Here is a 16,639-nt window from a genome sequence, read left to right on the forward strand (position 1 = left end):
TGCAGGTGTCCAACCGAAAGAAATGTCTGTATCATGAGAAGTGAAATTGATAGTAAATGACTGAGCCAAAATCAGTCCATTTTGTTCCTGTGGCTGATAATTTTATTGAATTATTTTCAAAACTTTTGAAATCCCCATCTTAAATGAAAACAGAACAGCTTAGTAACCGGGACTTTCGAGAAACGGGCCTTAGGGTCTCTTACTTTACAGGGTTTTTCAAGCCGTATCTGAGTGGGGATTTAAGAGAGTTGGCTTAGCTGCGTTGCTTGCCACAAGAACACCAAGCAGCTTAATGTGAGATCGTGCACAGCCAGGATCAGAGGCTTTGGACATTGTTATTCTGCTGCAAAAACAACAGTGCAAAAAAAAAAAAACATCAGTGACGGTGAGTTGACATGTTGTGGATTCAATCGTTATGTTGTTCCATAGTTAGTAGAGGGGGACTGGCCATTCTCCCTCTACTAACGATGGTTGTTCGTACAGATAAAGAATGTTGTGGTGCGAATGAGAAGTTAAATGACGAATGACGAATATTGCTGTACTTCGTTTTCATTGCTGTCGTTCATAATTTCGTAAGTGATACTGAAGCGAGGGGCCTGCTTTCAAATGAGGTATAAGAACTGAAAGCTATTAGTAATGGTACCATCTTTGTATCTTAGTCTCCGTGCTGCCGAACTGCGTCAGTGGTGCACCGGCAATATTGAGGTAGTTTTATGGCCCATGGAGAAATTTATTTGACACAAAAGCAGTTCCTTCTTGCATGTGGTGCTGTAACCCAATTAGATAAGATCAATTTAAAGCAAAAGTAGCCGAGTAATGGGTGACCAGGAAATAAATACAAAGATATTTTAAAACTGATACTGTAGGTAACTCTTTCTTTAATCGTAGAACTTCATCCTAATAAAATTTTTCTAACGCATGCGTAACTCAGTCGAAGAAAACAGGCAACATACTGTCATTTCAAAGTACAAAACGACAAAACCTCGTCGTTTATAACTCTATTAAAACTACACTATGTGGTACAAATAACTTACATTCATGTTTTTCTTTGAAAAATTGCTCTGGCCTGAAGATATTGTATTTATGTACGCAGATATACATGTTCACGCCTTTATTAGTTTGTAGCGCGTTTCGTTTACACTGATGCAGGTTGAAAAACAGCAGCCCCTTGTTTACCCCAAATGCTCATAAAAGAAAAGCACGGATCGACATAACGCAGAGTTCTGATTACCAGACTGAAAAAGACGTTTTTCAAGCGAAATGTTTTTAAGTGCAAGTCGATATTTCTAAAATTACAACATTTTTTGCAGCTCTATTGAACTTTGTTTCTTAAGTTGAAACTATGTCTAAAACGAGGTATCTTTTCAAAATCGAACTGATCATACTGAAGAACTCGATGTCGATTATTTTGAACCCGGCTTTTAAAGTCGGAAACTCATTTGAATTACAATAATGTTCAAAATCAATATTCATATTTTCTCTAAGTCTTGCACGTGGAAAGACCTTACGAACGACAAGGGATTTGAGCATCTTTCGTTGTTTCTATGGAGCCAAGAAATACTCCATTTCGACACTATTACCGCTTGGTATGGTCTGTTCTGTCCAGGTCGTCCGGTGTATTTTTGTATTCTGGATGAAGTGGTTCGGATACCATGTCGAGGATTCATGCTTTTCACTCTATCTCGACTTTTCTTCAGGTAAAATAACCTTTGGAAAAATACATTTAGATAGTTATACAGTATTTATTTTTCTCTTTGTGGCCCTTTCAGGAAGAATTGATTTACTTAGTCAAATGTAGGAAAGAAGAGCGTAATACTCATAACTCAGTGACAACTCAGGACAAATCCACGGCGGCAGCCGCCATTACAGTTCTTCTTAAACGTCACTTTTCTCGGACAAAGCGAGAAATTTTAAGTTAAGTGTTGTGTACGTGTCACTTATTTCTCTTTTTCATTCCTGTACATATTTTTCAAGTAGCTTTCTCGATTAAAGTATAGTGACCTTTTAGCTTGCCAAACACCCATTCAGCTAGGTTATTGCCAAGCAATTACAAATTTTGTTTTTGAAAGCCTAGTTAAAGGACATTGAATTTGGCACCGAAAAATTTGGTGGCTGTTAATGAGCTTTTCGATCCAGACTTTTGCGTTTGTTATTTACTATGAAAAGCCATCGAGTATGTACGTATTCACAATATGATTGTCTCTTTTTTTCTCCCTGGAACAGTATCCGAAGTAGAAAATGAGGTCACCTCAAAATCAAGAGAGTCAAGGAATTAAGGAAGGAAATGGATGACAACTTCTGACAAGGTTTGTTAATTGGCTTCTTTTAATTGATTAATCATTAATTGAATTAATTAATTATCTAGGTCTATTCGTCTGCGTTGAACGATTTAAACTGGATTTATCGCAAGACTGATTCAGTCAATAATGAAGGAAAACTGTAAACTTAGAAATGAACTAATTTATTCACTCTCTGATTTCGTGGGTTTCTTTCTGATGGAGGTGGTTTTCAGTGGAAGTTCAGCAGTGTTCGGATGATGAATACTTCTAATCTGTTTCACCAGTGTCGAAGAAATACTTCGTCTTCGTAGTGCATGATATGACTATCCATCTGGGCCCAGTTGTATAAAGGTCGCATAACGCTATCCATTATTATAGTTCACCACAAAATTTTCTCCGGTTCTTATTGGTTCAAATCGATCACGTAACGCGATAGTGTTTATCCGTGGAGAGACACTATCAGCCCATAGTGCCCGCCCGCGGAAAATACCCGGATGGATAGTGCCTGTCCGCGGAAAATACCTGGATTGATAGTACTCATCCGTGAAAAGTTTTGAATAGTTTGACGACCGCGAAGTTAGGCAGATCGGAAAAACAATGACTTTTCAATTCTGACAGGTATAACGTATTATTTAGCCAATGTACGGTGGCGAATTATTGACATTTGTGACAAGCTGTAGGCGCAGAAGAAAATTTAGTGGTGAACAATAAAAACAATTGAGTGTTTGTCTCGGAACTATCGGTCTGCTAGTTGCCCCTTGGAAATTTGATGTTCTTAAAACTAGCATATTTGCCCTCGAAGCTTCGCTTCTCGGGCAAATATTTGTTTTAAGAACATCAAATTTCCGCGAGGCAACTATCAACCGATAGTTCCTCGACAGAAACACTCTATTGTTTAAATAGATAAATCACTCTCTCGTGAATAAGTGATAGCAAAACTTACTGCAATATCCACCAGATAAAGATTTATCCCTTGCATAGCTTTATCTAACCTTTGAACAACCGGGACCTGATCTTCCAAGTTACCATAGCAACGGTTTAGGACCCCGGTTTGCTCAATTGGTTCGAGGACTGGATTGTGTTGTGCAGGAGGTCGAGGGTTTCGAGCCCCGGCCGGACCAATACTCATGGTCTTAAAATAACTGAGGTGAATTTGCTACCTTTCTATAATATCAAGAAATGGATAGATATTTTAGTCTTCTCGGATAAGGACGAATAAACCGTAGGCCCCGTCTCCTGCAGGGTTAGGGGTAGAAGACGTTATTTTCCCACGCACGAAATTACTGGGGTGGAATGGGCGGGAAGGTGAGATCGTTACATGCACTGAAGAGGCTGCCAGACGCGCCTGATAATGCTGACGTCCGATCTCAACCATATCATTGTAATTGTAACTAAACACGTCTGTTGTTTAGAGTGCTTGGACTTTCACTACCAAGTTACCATAGCAACGGTTTAGCCTTCCAAATTGTGTTCAAGTTTTTTAAGAATAGAGAACAACCGTAAGAATGGTATCGATCATCCACCTTTTCTTTGATATATTTGAAGAGATTATCCATCGATTTTTTTGAAACTTCAAAATCCCCGCGGGTATTTGAACATTTGAAGATTGGTTTGTTCAAATTTCCGCCCCCACCCCCCCCCCCCGCAGGCAAAAATTCTGCCTCTCCCAATTCTTTTGTAAAAAGCAAAATCAGCGACCGTGACATTCTACACAATGACCAAGTTTTTAAACCTAGACCTTGTATACCCTTTCTCCTGAGCCATTCGCTCGCGAAAGTGAACTTTTTACCTGAAACACGTCCATATTTAAAGATAAAATAATTGTTTTCCGCTGTAAAGACTTGATACTTCCCCCTCCCCCCCCCCCCCGGGCATGGACAACCGTCAAATGCCGGTGGGTTGCCGGAGGGGGTATTTTGACGCTTCGGATTGATCTGCGCCTTACTCGCTAGCAAAATGAAGAATTTTACAAAGTACAAGTCCCTGGCCTGACATGTTTCGTTGCTGTCCAAGGTTTCATTAAAAAACCCTGAATTTTTCAAATATTCCATCTGAAGTCCTGCTTGCATCAAAATGATCGTGTGAATCTAGGTCAATCGAGCGTGGCTTCGCACAAGGATGACCACCTTCGGTACCTCTAAATAAATGTAATACTTCCCTTAGCCACGATTGGAGAATTCCAATTTTTTTTTCGGTATGTTTTTCTTTAGCAAGGTAATATTTATTCAAGAGTTAACTGATAAAAAAGGAAAGTGAGTCACCGAACTTTCTTGCAAGGCATCCCGTTGCTGTGGTAACATAATATGCTAGGATGATGATCATGCATGACATGTTAAAGAAGGCGTTTATTTTATGGCATATTTTGGTATTTTGGTCAACCTGAAATCTGAATGTTTCGGTTCTTGAGGCTAAGCAAAAATTAATACCCTCCTTCGATAAAGGCTTAGACGGCCAATAACAATTAACTGCTTGCACCTGCAATGATCTTATCTTAACATTTTCTTCTACAAATGAACGTTTGTTTCATTTTCGTTTCTAACATTTTCAATTTTAAGGATTACTGCTTTAATTGGAGCTCATTTAAGTCAGTGTAGACTTGAACCAAATCAATAGTGTACACTCCAATTGCATGTAAGTGGATATCGCTATGTCAAAGTTTTTGTTGCATTTGTCATAAAATTATTTCTAATATTTTTTGACGTGTTACAATAAAGGTCTTCGACCCTAAGCTGATACTAAAACTGTCCAAGCTCTAGAGGCTAGAACCAAATTGTCATAGTATGCTGCAAAACTGATTTTGAGTTTTTATCAAGAACTGACAGACTAATCGTGAAAATTATACGAGCTCTAAATGCTAAAAACAGATTGGAAAAGTATGTTCCATGCATCGATGCTTGTTTCTCAACATTAGATATATATCAACATATATAGTTTCATTCTATTGCGACGAGAACAGTTTTTTTTTAATTTAATTTTGTTTATTTTAAGTCGTGAGAAAGTGTCTGAGTAAATTTGATTGCCTGATCTACGAAATGCTCTTTAGAAAGAAGCTGAAACCAACTTTGAACAAACAGTCTGATTCAATCCGTGCAAAGTTATTTTTATAGTTTAGTATTTTATTGAATTAAACAAAAAAGGCGCGCTATAAAAGGAGCCCTAGGTCCCACTGGACCATTTGTCAATCAACCGTCGTGTGATGTAGAACTCTTAGATTCAAGTCAGCTTGAGCTACAGCTACTCTAAAGCAGTAAACAGTGGGCGCATTCCTCAAAATTGTTTTATGTCTTCATCACAATACAAGAATTGTTTAGATTTGTATTTCTTTTCTCCAATGGAAAGTGTCTTTATTTGTGGCGGTAAATTTGAGATCAAAGTAGGTGGTTCGCACGTTACCTCATGCCACCATGCTGGTGGAAATAAACAATAGATATCTCATTAGCTCATTTTGTTCGTCTACTAGCATTTAAATTTGACCCGCACACGTCAACGGTGAGTGACAAATGAGCCTAGGTCTTTCCAGGGAAGACTTCCTTATTTCGCGCGCCTTCGTGTTTAACACTTCCATTTTATTTTAGCGCTTGTATTTACATATTTTATCCTTAGACATACTCACGCCCTAATTTTTACATATAGATATGTATTTCATTCGCTTTTATTACAGCTTGAAAATGATCTCGGAGAGATCGAAACGTCTGTTTTTTTTGTTTTTTTTTTCTTCGCTAGTTTTTATTCTGGAATCCATTTTCCGTGTTGGTTTTATTGATTCACCAAAGCACAGAAACTGTGAATTATTTTCTGCCACCTTAACAAATTACGCTAACCCACCATCAAATGACTTTGCTTTATAATGAAGTACACCAAAGAAATCTAGCTGTAAGATGATTAATTCAAAGATGTTCACTAAGAACGAATTTATGAAAGAGATATAAAGCTTGATTTCCGAAAAATTTTACCGAAGCTGTTTTTCAGAGAATAATTTTCAAAATTTTGTCAAATGAGTAATTTTCAGCTTTTCATTTTAGAAAAAACGCCGCCCAACCATTTTTTTCATATTGTTGTTTGTATTTACGTTTGCATATTCACCGACTCTCGCGAATTCTCACGCATTAGGATTTACACTTCTATTTACTAGCTCCTCTATCTGTCCATGGTCCCATCAGGGCTTGCTGCAATATTCTGAGTCTGTTATTTTTTTGGCCTTCTCGTCGAAAATTTGAACAAGAGAACAGTATTTGAACAGGCACTCTGCGTGTGACCAGCGATATATTTAAGAAAACAGAAACTAAATTTATGTAATTATTGCATAAAAATTCCTTCGTGATCTCGAGGAATTGCTGGCGAGCACACAGATTAAATCTGTAAGTTGTTGTTGACTAAAATCAAAACGAAATGATTTCGCTCACAACAAGCCGACGAAAAGCCAGTGATCGTTCTGAATTTATCGTTAAATCCAGGTTATGTTCACCCTCATTTGTACAGTCACACAGCAGTTAAGATTTATATTATAAATTTCACTCATCAAAAATAAATACGTGTTTCTGCGACAAACCAACACTGTACCATCATCGCTTGAGAAAGAAAGATATCAATTCTACTGCATTTCTTGATTCTTGGGTTATTTTCGTATTTTTTCAGACTGACTGGTGAATATCCCTGATGCTTCAAGCACGAATCAAACAAGAAGGACAGGATCCAAGTGAAAGACGAGATTTATTCAGAGGTACAAAACAGGTGTAGCGCACTTTTTTTGCAACAAACTTTCGAATCAGAACTGAGATTGAAAACGCTAAAAATGCTGTGATTTTTGTCAGTTTAATTCATGTTGAAGGCTGTTTTAGAAGAAAAAATTTCCCGGCAAAAACTTAGAAAAATACGGCGCTCAAAATACGCATGCGCCAATTTTTTTAAAATTACATTTTCTAATATAGCCTACATTGCTAATAACTGATATATATATATATATATATGTAAAGACTTTTGGCGGGAAAATTTGGACCAATTTGCACAGATGTTCCCTTGGCAACATTTTGGGTAAAAATTTTAGAAAGACTTCCTTCCAAAGTTCCCGCCGCAAAATAATTAGAAAGCATCTCGTGCAAAATAATTAAAGAGTAAACCCAGATTATCCTCTCTTAGAAAAAAATCGAAACAGTCTAAACAATTTTGTTTCCTTTAAAAGAAATCCTGATTCGAAAGGTCTATCTCCCAAACGTTTTTATACTTCAATTGTTTGCACGAGATGTGTTGAAGTTATTAACGAAAGAGCATCTTGGCAAACTATAGAGCGTTCAATCAGAAATATGCAATCTCCAAAATTGTGTTCAATTTCTTTTAAATCTAAAGTTCATTTTGAAACCCAATCAATTTTTGATTAAGCCCAAAGCTTGCCATGATGTCTTTTTCGGAGTAAAAGATCTTTACAGCCGCCATTTTCGAATGTAACACAGGACACAAGATGCAAAAACACCGAAAACACTTTATCCAAGACACAGAACTAGGATTTACCGACTGAAAGCCTCTTATTTTCCACCTAATTAAGTTGAAAAAAATAAAAAACACTGAAATATTTAGGAATACTATCTGACTTCGACAAAATTCAATTAGGCCGCAAAAGCTAATATATTTCATGATCACGGTCCAAATTTACTTTAAATTCGAGCGAACTCTTTCAATTTGATTTTGGCCTTCAAAAGTTAAGACAAAAACAATTAGGCTCCAGTTTTCTTAAACTAGATTCGAGAGGCAATTTGGGAAATAAATTGAAATAAACTGTTGGAGCAAATTCTTTGAGTTCGATTTTAGCCTCTTAGGCTCAAAGACGTTTCACAATTTGGCTTGAAGTAATAACATAATATTAAAAATAATAATTCTTGCATCGAATTGTTTCAAGATATTTGTTCGTCAACGGCGTCCAGTTTCCGTTTTTATTATAGACTGAATTCAATGCATGAAGATCAAAATTTTAAACTTTTGTTTATCTTTCTTTCTGTGTTCCTGTGTTACACCTAGTGACCGCACAAAAGATCTCCTTACCACTTACAATAAGGAGTAAATAATAACTAAAATATATTTTAAAACCAAATGCCTGGTCCAAAGGGTCATAACAAGTGATTCTCTTTTTCGAATGCAACTTGTGCATTACCCAGGAAGTTCGTATTCAAAAAAAAATTTACATAAACCAGAAACTGAAAATGACAACCAACGCGGTGGAGGAATCAAAAGCGCTAGCACTAGCTGTTCAAAGTAAAGACACAATAAACTTTTAATTAGTATTTTATTTCGCGCTTTGGTTTCGTCAAATCCGTGTGCTTTCTGTCCAAATTTTTTAATTTCAAAATATGAAGATATTTTATAATTCCTTGAATTTATGATGACAAGAAAACATGAGAACTGTTTTGATTTGGTTAATATTTCATCTAACATGTCAGCATCTCTAATATTTTTTTATTTGTAGTTTTGATTCCACGTTTAGCTGGAAAAATTAACCTGTTCTAACCAAAATGAAAAATGAGATTTTCTTGTTCTTTGGAACACAGCGTTACATTAGAAATAGAAATTGAAAAAATTGGCCGTCGTTGTTCACGTTCTCCAGAAAATGCAAAGTTTGGTCATTTCACGTTCTTGAAATTTACAAAGATTTACAACGCACTTGCATAGCCATTGTTCTGCTCATTATATTGAAACTTTTGTTTGGTGAAGTTCCCGTTGCCGTCGTGGTTTTCTTTAACTCCGTAATGGTGAAAACAGTAGAGTGCCTTTGGGATTACGGCTTCGTTTTACAAAAGTATGCGGGGGCTGTGAGAAATCTTCGCAATATAGATTTATACTGGTTTATACAGCGGTAAATTTCAACTTAATCATTTTTCTCGAAAGAGCTGGCGACCAGGCATTAGAGTTTTAAAACATATCTTACTCTACAAGGAAACCGAACTCAGTTGATGGTACAAAGTAATTAACGGATATGATCCAAGATGGCAGCTCTAATTCTTGCTTCGTGAATGAAAAATAAATACTTCTGTTATTGAATAAAAGTTCTTAAATTTCCTGTTTAACACAGTTCAAGGGCGTAGCCAGGGGGGCCCTGGGGTGCCCGTGACCCCCCCCCCCCTCATTGGTAGGCCTTCTTTTGAGCAAACAACCTACAATATTCAGGTGGTGAAAACGCCATGACAATATCTTGGCCTGCCCACTATACTCTCACAGCTCATCTCAAAACTGTAACATGAAGTAAAACATGCACGGCGGGGAGGTCGACATGACAATCTGGTGAGTAGCCTCTGTGACCCCCCCCCCCTCCCCCCTTTGAAAAATTCCTAGCTACGCTCCTGCAGTTCATGCCGAGAATGAATTTTCAATTAAATCAAAATTTTTCAAGCCAGCGTTTTCTCTTGGTATCATTCAGTTGTCAGTTGTCAATCGTCAAGTTCTATCGTCCTGGTGAGAGAAGTCCTGAAAAGGTTTGTTGTTGAAGTAGTGACTGGCAAGTAAAAGTCATCGCAGTCGAGTGAATAACTGCGTACAAGTCGAACGTTACAAGTTTGGTTTGTATAACTAATTGATCAGTTTCCAGTAAAGTGGCTGTCTGACTCAAATGGCGTTTGTCCGTTGGTTAGTCAATGATGATTATTCCGTAGTTTGTTCTGTTGTTGTTGTTTTTTTCTTTTTAGGTCGTTCATGTTCTCTTTTGTGAGTAGTTTTATTTTAGCCATAGTAAACTAGCTTTTCCGAGTCAGTCGTTGAAAATAGTGTAAGTCGATGATGTGCAGCAATGTGATTTTTGACGTAAAGAAGATACACAAAATCAGTCGAATTCTTCAAATATTTCAACTTTGAATTTCATTTGTCTGGCCGAAGTATTTTATTGGAGTGCCACCTTAATACCACTTTTGTCCGACATCAACTACAACAGGTCTTTGTCAACCAAGCTACTAACTGTTAAACAGACCAGGAAAACTGAGCGATCATAGCTTCGAAATTAATAACTTTAGTAACAGCATTCGGAAAGAGTTCCATATAACCCCATACATTAATTATGCATTCCATTTCATAAAGACTAAATAGAAAGGTTTCTTTGCAACACTGTCTGCATAATTAATATATGGGGTTATGTGGAACTCTTGCCCAGCACTCTATAGCCAGGCCGATTACATCAGTTTCCAGTTTCTGTTTTTTTTTTGTCCTAATTTCGATGCAACGAGATTATCTGTGCGAAATAAATTGCACCAAATTATAGTTGGTAGTTCAAGTAAATCAGATGATCGTTCAAGGTCTGCATAACAATCAGTAACATATTTTAAGAATCTATTCCAAACATGGTGGCTTCATGAGAACTATTCACCTACCATATAAACAGTTTTGTCCATTCCAAGACAATTGGTGAAAGAACAAAGACTACATACAATAATTAGACATATAAGGGCCACCATTTTTGCTAGTATTATTAAATAGTTTCAAAGTTCTTATCTTTGCAGTATCCACCAAGAATTCATGGATTCCAGTCTTTTCTCTTTACCAGCCTCCGCTCGACCAGCCTCCGCTCGAAACTCCATACTTCTGACAACATTGCTCTTCCTAAAAGTAGAAAATATGAATTTAACCAAGGCATGTTTCCTTTCCAAAAGGACGAAAACTAAAAATTTAAAATCATGCTTAGTTTTTTTGTCCTTTAGGACAATTTAAGAGAAAGGGAAAGCATCAAAACTCGTTAAATGTTATTTTAAATGAAGCAAAAGCCACTGAGTAGGTTGAGTTATCACACCTCCGCGTGATTGCAGTTAAATACAAAATTAATTCCCCGAAAGATTCACCACGCGAAACACTTTTGTTTGAGCGTTTCACAACCATTATCCATTTATAATCACTGGCTCTGCTTTTGTCGAAGTCAACACCCTAATTCAGTCTAATTTCGAATTGAAGAGGTGCTCAGAGCGAGAAACCGGATTCGTATTGCATCGTTGAACCAAGATCGTGCGACCCGTTTAGATCTCAGAAGGAGCTTAAGGCGATATTTTCCAAAGCAATGCCCACCTGCTGTTGTAGTCAATAACGGTGTTTCCATTGCTACAGGTCCAAAGTCTTCCTTCCAGAACGCAGTGATGTTTGGCACAACGGACTGCACGTCTTCACTCTACGAGGAAAAGCGTGGTTTGCTTAAAATTCTACAAATTGCGATGAATATGGATCAACAACTGTAGCCAATAATCGCCTGCTACGTCACAGATTTGGGACAGTTCTGTTTGCACGCATTTCCAGCTAATCAAGAATCAAGCACAGTGAACGGATTGGCTGTGACAAAAAGAAAAAATTATCAGCTGCTAGATTGTAGTAACTATTTTGTGACAAGGAAAACTAATCTGACTTTCGAGAAGAGCTAATTTAAAAGACAGATATCATCATTACAAGCAGTAGATCTGGGTAAGAAATAACGAATCTCTTTCAGGCCTCGTTTTGAATTGCGTGAGTAAATAAATAATTGTTTGTTATCCTCGCAGGAAGTAAAGGACAAAATGGTGAAAAATTTAACAGATTGTTACCCTCTCGATCGTGAAGGAAAACAGAGAATACAAGGAGAACGGCAACTTGGGCACTGAGTTACTTCTCATTGACTTTACTGATGTCTTTACTTATTATCCTTTTTACACGCTGGCAACGAAGGAAGGAAGTTTTTTTTCATTAAGGAACGAAGTTTTTTTTATTAAGCCGTTCCTTGATTGTCGAAGTAAATATTACTAGCTTTCAAACGTGTTATCTTTTTATGGCAACAGGATTAACGCTGAATTTAATTTGGGAGTACAAAATACATATATTGTTTGTGGCATATGGTTAAAACAGTGAATTAACTGAGGCAGCGAACTCGGCATGTTGGTAGCGAACATGTAGCGAACTTGAACGTAGCGAATTAGACAAGTAGCGAAACCGGCGCAAACCGACCGACAGCATCGTGCATCGAGTGTAAATGTTTCCTTTCAAGTTAGAAATTGTACTCGATTCCCGGGTTTATACACGCGCATGCGATAAACACCAAACTAATTTAGGATCTTTTCTTTCTTTATACCTTTCCTATTCTTTGAGGCGTTCTTATATCGAAGCGGTCAACTGCGGATATTACGTGAAGAAAGTACCTAATACAATAACAGCTTTATAATTAAGCATAATATCAATTTGGTCGACGAGCACGTGGCAATTAAAAGAATCAAGTAAAGTAAAAACTAGCGATAGGTTTTGCTTTGAATCACAACTGCGAGTTAACATAATCACAAAATAGATTGTTGCTTACCAACGTTCACGGGTCTTGACTACTTTATCGAGGATTACAGTCTAACTAGTCCTCTAGTTTAGAAATGACCTTGATTACACGAGGTCTTATCCAGAACTGAAACCGCCGCTAACTATAATTTTTCCTTAAAAAATTAACTAACCATGGAGGCTATCAAACTATAAAATATTTCGCAGCTTCTTTCGGAAGCGGTAACATTTTGCTTGAACGCAAGCGGTTACATCGAGCTGCAATAGTCCTAAGAATTAGGACTGATGGTTGGTAAAAATGAAGTAAAATAAACTTTAAAGGTCGAGGAGAAAGACTGGGTTCATTTGTTGTGTCGCGAGTTTTCTGAGTCACCATGAGTTATGAGTATAAGTTATTACGGGGTCCGTAAGTGGCACGCGTCCTGCATTTTGTGAGGCAACTACGATACGCGTCCTATGTGTGAATAGAATAAGACAGAGATAAGGTGAGGTCAAAACTTACTATATTTCTTCTTTGGAAGGTTGTTCGAAGTTCTTAGTTAGCCCTTGAAAGAGCAATGTGCCGCCCTAACCCATGTCATAAGATAAATTCATTCGCCGAGTGGAACAGGCGCCTTTTGTTTTTAGTTCTTCACTGAGGTGAGCACAGGAAAGCGCAAGAGGCGAGGCTTGCGCGAATTGAGGAGGAGCGCGAATTGAATCATCCGATCACCTAATGTGGTTTCCTGGAAAAACCGGATCAAGGATCTCCAGTACTGTAAAAATGTATCAAGTGTTACGTGCACGAATGACCAACAAATGTCCGCTAACAAAGCATATATGAAAATAGACTCCCGAGTACGATATATGGCACGCAACAAAAATGTAACAACAAGCAGTTACCCATTTTAACTATTATTTAATTAGTTTTACATTGTCTAATTCATTTAGGTTAAAGATTAAGTTAAGCAGTTCATAAAGCAGGCTTACAATCCTTCATGCCGTGTAAGTGTTCGTCGTCTTGATCAACTTCCAATTCTAACTTCCGAAGACTGAAGACCACAGCGCTTGGCTTTCTTGATTTATCGCATTCTTTCCTTGTACACAAACTCTTCCGGAGGACTCCATAGTAAACTCTGTATTCTCTATCTTCTTCCTCTCTCGACTATAGTATTATTCATCTCTTTCTTCTCTCCGGATATCGCAAGGTCAAAAGGTCATAGGCTCGTCATATCATAGCTTCCAAAAGTTCAGTCAGCAAGCCACGAGGGTAAGCCCTCGGGCAAATCTCTTTTGTACTTCTCACAAGTCAGCTTTTATACATTTACTTTAGTTATCTAGAATGTTCTATTACTATTTATAGCGTATTACAAGTTGTACTATTTTTGGAAACTGCTGAGTCACATGAAAGAAGTTTCTGGAATATTACAGCTTACAGATAATTCTAGAAAAGTCTGGGATTGCGTGACAGATTCAGTAAAAATAAATTCGATTCTCGTAACACAAGGACATGTGTCCTTCCAAAGAAGGATCAGTCGGGTATCCCATTAGCCCTTGCGCGTTATTATTGATGAGAAGGTGTCACATCACAAGGGGTTTAGACAAGCGACAAGTCTGGTTGTCTATTCGAAATATAAAGGATTGTATGGGAGAATATTGAAGAGTCTTATTATCGTAAACTTATATCATGAAATGTCTGAGTTAAAGCTCAAAATAAATGTAAACCTACCTCACTTGCTGTGTATTGTCGTTTCTGTGGCTCTAAATGGCGAATTTCAGCGATTTGGTGGGTTTTGCGTCGGCTGTTACTATACGTTATAAGAAGGAGACGTGGGTGGAAAGCTCATTTTCGACCGCTCTAGCGCGAAGCCGATTTTCACCCAGAAATAAGAATCGCCCGGCTTCCAAATCCAAAACCAGATAAACTGAAAGGTTGACGCTTCTTCTCGTCGCATTCAATCGAAGATCCATTCAAAATCCAAGCGCTAACCGCCAAAACATTTTCGAGAAATGCAGCTTTCGAAGCCATCAGCATCCGCGACCCCGATTACGTGTGCCAAGGAGCAACCGTCACGCTGTTTGCCCCACGCTGATTGGATGATGCTAGACAGCTAACGTACACAAAACAGCTAACGTACTGACCCAAAAACGGCAATGACACTGAGTCAACATGTTATGGTTTCGATTTTTGTGTAGGAAAGGAATTGTTCCGTTCACAGAGGTTTAAAACTGTAGTTTTATTTATCAGGTTAAACTTCAGTAGATGTACAAATATAAAAAAAACTAGTGGTGAAAAACAGTGAAACCTAAAATAGGTTTTACAGCGACACGAACTCAACCGGGGCCACCCAACGTTTTTTAGCCAATCACAAGACGAGTTTAGAACAAAAAAATTGAAGTTCGTTCATCAGCGGATCAATCACTATAAGGGTCAAATTTCACTGTTCGTTTGACTAGATCAGATGTGAAGGTATGCGAAAGCTTATAGTTTTTTTAAAGCAAAAAAATATAATATTTTTCATTTCTATTACGATAAAGGTGAATAAATATTTACCGAATGGCGGCCGGTAATTTCGAAGACTAAACTGACTAAAGTTAAATTTACCAAATTGCGGCCGACTCAGTTTATACAATATATTTTCCGAAACACGGCCTGGAATGCCGAAGGCGGGAGCTTATGTAATTTACTGAATATTGCGGCCGCGAATTTTGAACACGAAACGGGCTCGATCAATGTAAATAAATATATCAAATTACGGCCGGCTAAACCTCAAGGCGAAACCGGCTCAACACAAGTATATTTTTAAAATATCATTGAAAAACGGCCGTATCTACAATTTTACCGGGAATTTTAGTAACCAATCACGAGGACAAAGAAAATTTCAAATTTAGTTTTTGCATGTATTACCGGTGGTTGATTCCGTTTGCGTTGTAGTTTGAAAGCCGGGAAGTATTTCAAAGATTTACTGATTTGAGGTAAAACCGTTTCGTCTTCAAAATCTCAGGCCGTGTCAATTCCGCAAATACATTTGTATTGAGTCCGTTTGGTCTTCAATATTCCCAGCCGCATTATTCCGTAACTTATATAAGCTGTCATCCTCGACATTCCAGACCGTGTTTCGAAATATATATTTTATAAGTTAACTCGTTCGTAATTTAGTAAATTTCTTTAAGTCTGAGTCCTTTCAGTCTTCAAACTTCCCGGCCCCAAAATTCGGTAAGTTATACAAGCTTTCTTCTTCAAAACTCCATACCCTATTTCGCAAAATTTTTGTTATAAAAGTTTACTCAGCCGTAATTTGGTAAATTTACGTTGAGTTCGTTCAGTCTTCAAAATTCCCGGCAGCAATACTCGGTAAATTATACAAGTTCTTGTCTCCGACACTCCAGACCGTGTTTCGAAAAATAAATTTAATTGGTTTACCCAGCATTATTCGTTACTTACGTACGTTGAGGCTGTTCAGTCTTCAAAATTACCGGCCGCTATTAGGTAAATTTTCATTCGCTTTTACCGTAAACGAAATAAACAACATATTTATTTCACCGTAAAAAAACTAGAAGCTTTCGCATGTCTTCACATCGACTCCAGTCAAACGAGCAGTTTAATTTGACCGCTGGTGAACGAACTCCCATTCTTTTGTTCCGTACTTGTCTTGTAATTGGCTAAAAAAACGTTGGGTGGCCCCGGTTGAGTTCGTTTCACTGTAAAAATAACGAATATGATACCAATAGGATAGGGATATTATGTTTAAATATGGTTAAAGAATTGAAAGCTAAAAGTAACGACAGCACTCGCCCTGAGGGGTACTCCGTAATCACCCACTCTACGGGGCCGCGACATTCCCACGCGCTTGCCACTTCCAGGCAAGGATACTCCATCCCTCGCTTCCAGCGAGGTGCTGCCGAGCTGCGCCAGTGGTGCACCAATACCGACGCAGCCGCTTCGAAGAAGGGGCTGTGAAGGTATTTATTCGCCACAAAAGCAATTTTCTCTAACTTGTGGTAGAATAACCCAAATAAAGATAAGATCAATTTCAACAAAGGTAGTCGAAATGGTTGGTCAGGATACAACAAAGATTTTTATACGATATTTTAAAAAAGGAAACCCTTCGTGTAATTGTAGAATTTCATATTAG

General features: G+C 37.8%; 3 long non-coding RNA genes across 3 annotated transcripts; 2 read left to right on the forward strand and 1 right to left on the reverse strand.

Annotated features, from left to right (window-relative positions):
* Positions 1-1,025: 1,025 nt before the first annotated feature.
* LOC111341938 (uncharacterized) lies at positions 1,026-7,048 on the forward strand. The gene is made up of 3 exons (XR_002695891.2): positions 1,026-1,697; positions 2,224-2,306; positions 6,915-7,048. It is a non-coding gene; the product is annotated as an uncharacterized LOC111341938 (long non-coding RNA).
* Positions 6,971-15,015, reverse strand: LOC148732267 (uncharacterized). The gene is made up of 3 exons (XR_016000129.1): positions 14,233-15,015; positions 11,307-11,406; positions 6,971-10,850 (listed from the first exon to the last, which is right to left on the reverse strand). It is a non-coding gene; the product is annotated as an uncharacterized LOC148732267 (long non-coding RNA).
* Positions 11,402-12,096, forward strand: LOC148732268 (uncharacterized). The gene is made up of 2 exons (XR_016000132.1): positions 11,402-11,693; positions 11,771-12,096. It is a non-coding gene; the product is annotated as an uncharacterized LOC148732268 (long non-coding RNA).
* Positions 15,016-16,639: the final 1,624 nt, after the last annotated feature.

Source organism: Stylophora pistillata, chromosome 4, assembly GCF_964205215.1.
Source record: "Stylophora pistillata chromosome 4, jaStyPist1.2, whole genome shotgun sequence".
Classification (NCBI taxonomy): domain Eukaryota; kingdom Metazoa; phylum Cnidaria; class Anthozoa; order Scleractinia; family Pocilloporidae; genus Stylophora; species Stylophora pistillata.